We start from the raw sequence: 4,046 nt of genomic DNA on the forward strand, positions 1-4,046 counted from the left end.
CCACCTCGTACCACCAATGCAACCGGCACTGATCGGATATGAACTCATAAAAAATTAAAACACAACTAGTAATTTTACCTATAAATTGTAATAAAAAACTCATTATTCTTACTTATAAATTATAACAAAAAACTCATTATTATTATGAAAAAACAATTAGTCATTAATGCAATACACATTACAGTACTAAACTTTGCACATATTTTAAGTATTTTTTAGACATTAATTAACATTACATAAATATTAAAAATGTAATTACTATCTACACAAATAACTGAACATAATATTCATTATAAAAGTACTCATTATCAATTAATTATCAAAAAACTCAGTATTGTTTTAGTAATTAATTATAAAGAACTTATTATTTTTTCCTATAAAGTATAATAAAGAACTCATTATTATTATAATAAATCTAGTTAACGAATGACATAAATAACTAAAAAAACTTAATACTATTTAAAAAAACAAAAGTGTTGACTGTGCGCGACGGCCCAGTGACTGTGCGAGACGCCGCGCGTGGGCTGTGCGTGACACTGTGGACGCGGTGCGGGGGGGGGGGGCAGGGTCGGCAGGGGTGAGGACTAAAGTTTAGTCCCACCTCGCCTGCCGAGCGACGCCGCGACCGCCTTAAATACCTGCCTCCCACAGCACTTTCGAACTCCTCTGATTCCCGCCTCGTCCCGCCACTGCCCCGTTTGCCTGTGCTGCAGGCCGTAGCTGGGCCGAAAGGCCGGCCCTTTCGCCGCCCGGCTTGATCGGGCCAGACCGATTAAGCGCAGTTGTGGCCTGCGAGCACATGCCGGGCATTTTTTTTGCATCAATATTTTTTTTTCTAATTTTTTGGTGATAACACCACATACCACATCCCGGACGTGACGCAATATGTTTTTGGTGTGCATGCATGATAAGTTCTCCAGAGACCGTTTGAGTATGAGTGAAGGCCCCATGCATGCGTTTTGCGACTGATTTTTCTCGTAACATTGAAATGCATGTTTCCGTTTATTTTTTGAAGTTGCACGACTAACATCAAATTAAACATACAGTTTTTTTCTTCGGATAAGCCATTCCGAGTTCATTCATAATTCAAACTACCTTACATAACACTAAACATAACCAAGCACTGCTCTTACATAACTTAGACCGAAATTTAAATAAAAACCCTAAAACTAGACTACTCGTCGTCACTGGCGCTGGTGAGGTCGACGACCGGCGCCATACTGCCGACCTCTCCTTCGCCGCCATCGTCGCCACCGTCATTGTCGTCGTCGCTGAAATCCCACCAGTTGTCTTCCAGCGCCTGCTGCTCCTGCACCGCCGCTATGGCCGCCAGCCGCTCTCGTTCCTCACGAGTGGCCGCCGCCGCCGCCTCCTCTACCGACTGGGCCAGCACCGCAAGTAGCCCCGGCGTGTCGTCGGGGTCTCCGTCTTGCGCGAGGGCGGCCTGCGCCGGCGGGATCTCGACCAGCGCCGGGACAGGGGGCACCTGTTGTGCCGGGGCAGTGGGGGCGACCGGAGGTGGGCCGTGGCGGCGGCGACCACGGGAAGTGCCGGCCTCGCTGGTAATGTCCCCGACGGTGCGGCCGGTCGCCGCGTCCCTGAACGCGCCGAGGACGATGTCGAAGTTCTTCCCGCGCCAGAACCTGCGCCGGGCCCTCCGGTTGTACCGGCCGCCAGGGAACGCGTGGAGCTGCTGCCTCGTCGGCGGCGGTCCCAAGGTGGGGATGTCGTTCGTCCTGATCCGCCATGGCCGCGGCACTTTGCCTGCCGGCGGCACCATCACGCCGTACCGGGCCAGATCCTCCGTGTCGCCGACGGTGAGGCTCAGCGGCCAAACGCTGGTCGGCCACGCGCCCTTGTCGGAGTCGCTGGAAGACATTGCCGACGAGGAGAGGGAGATGGGCGGGCGAGGAGAGGAAGAGAGATGGGCGGGGCGAGAGAGATGGGCGGCAATCGAAGCGTTGGTGGCGTCTGAAGGCGGGCGGGCGGTCGCCGTAGCGGCGGCAGCCGACCGGTCGCGTCAACTGCCGGCCCGAGGCGGAAGGCGCCCGGTCGCCGCACGCACGGCAATGGAGGGCACATACTACGATGGCCGAAGGCTGGCGGCAGGAGATCGGCCGCGAGCAGTCAGCGCCGCAATTAGTGCGCAGTTAACTGCACGACCGCGCCACGACCACATGTATGCCCCCATCGACACGCCCTGCATCTGACATTGTGGGCCCATGGATGCTAACGGCGTTGCTCGGCTCGCGTCCTCACGGCTGCCAAGCGGCTCAGCTCGTGCGGCAGCCCCGTATACACAGGCGCGCGGGGGGTATCGGCGTGGAGACGCGGAGAGGGGGGTGGGGGGGTTTACATAAGACGATCATGCCTCTGACAGCGAAGGGGTATGAGCAAATCTCAGCCCTTGATGTGTTTAAGGAGGGTGTACAGAAGCAGAAGTACCAGGAGAGTTGGTTGGTGCATACCAGGAGAGTTGGCAAGCCGGAGATACAAGTTCTCGCCATACTCGCTAAACTTTCCTGTGTCGATAAGCTCCCCTGTCCAAACCAAGCACCTTGACTGGTCAGCCATAGCATCATTAGTGCTAAAGTTGGCATAAGCATAGGCTGTACACAAGCAATTGTTGCTGCACTCGGTCATGCAGTCGCCAGAGCTTCTGTTGTGGACACGTAAAAAATTGTCGGGGAGCATCATCCTAGGTAAGGTGACGAAATGACTTTGCTTGCTGCATTTCAGCTCTTGGATTCTTCTACATCCGCTTGAAAACTTAGGACCAGAGGGCTCAAACCCATCGAGGCAACTACATGTCGGGACAGCCGCCGTGTAGTCACAATAGCCGAACGGGCCACATGAAGCGTAGATGTTGCAGCTAGCGGGGGGTGCGGTGAGCCGGTGATGGTTCTCCATGACGAGCGGTTGTCCAAGCTCAGAGTCAACACACCCATGTAGTCGAGCCTAAGATGTGCATATTGTGAGGCACCAGAAACTCTAAAATCATAGTAGAACCCATCCCGTGTCCTGATAATGGCTTCATACAAGACAGTATTCTGGTATAATGTGCCAACCGCCATCTCACCGTTGAAGATGCGGCGGTGATAGGGCCTAGTCCCGTTACAAATGAAAAACTGAAGGTCTGAGCTAGGATCAAGGCTCATAGAAAAGACTCCAGTTGACAGGTCATTGAGGCCCTTAGAAGCAATCAGGAGCCACACGACATGGCCCTTCTTGCTCAACATGGTCCTACCTGGGAGGAGTGTGTCCGTCGGGTGATCAAAGCTCTGCCAAATGGACGTGCCATTTGGTGACTGGACGACAAAATTCCCCGTGTCAAGAAGCACCGCAGTAACTCCCATGCTGCCCTTGATGTCGCTCTTCATGGCCCAAGGAGTGCGACCTTGGGAGTCCGACAACACCAGGTCGGAACTGTTGGTGATGGCGAGCGTCGGAGATGAAGCGGCGGCGATTGGATCGTCGCGGTTGGCGGTCCATACGACGGTGCGGCCGGCCATGTTGTGGTACCATATGCCAAGGTACAGGCTCGCGTTGGAGCTGTCGGGGAGAAGAAGCCGAGCGCAAAGTCCCCGCCCTTGGAGACGATCATGTCGCCGGGGGAGAGCGGCTTTGCAGGTGACAGCCGGTCATCGGATCTGCAGAATGGAGTCAAGAACAGGAGGATCAAGACTGGAATGCACGGCGTGCCGGCCTGCTTCATCTTCCTGGGAAGAAGGAAACTACTACACAGTTCTTGAGAACAATTGGGCTGGCCGTTGCAGGGAGTGGACTTGTAGCTAGGGATTTTTCTTCCGGCCAAATCAAAATTAGACAATGCGAGCAAGAGTAGTACTCTCTCTGTAAACTAGAGTACTCCTCTAAACTAATATAAAAGTGTTTAGATCATTAAAGTAATGATCTAAATGTTTTTATATTAGTTTATGGAGGGAGTATGTATGTGTCTGCGTGAACAAGTCCTCGACGAGATTTGACTTTTGAAGTCTTCAACTACGTGACGAGTACTATATGTCTGCGCAAGGAAAAGTTCGTAC

At 52.7% G+C, this 4,046-nt stretch overlaps 1 pseudogene; it reads right to left on the reverse strand.

The window, feature by feature from the left end:
- Window positions 1-2,400: 2,400 nt before the first annotated feature.
- On the reverse strand, window positions 2,401-3,715 carry LOC119358210 (annotated as a pseudogene).
- Between the last annotated feature and the right edge of the window lie 331 nt (window positions 3,716-4,046).

Source organism: Triticum dicoccoides, chromosome 2A (assembly GCF_002162155.2).
Source record: "Triticum dicoccoides isolate Atlit2015 ecotype Zavitan chromosome 2A, WEW_v2.0, whole genome shotgun sequence".
Lineage (NCBI taxonomy): Eukaryota > Viridiplantae > Streptophyta > Magnoliopsida > Poales > Poaceae > Triticum > Triticum dicoccoides.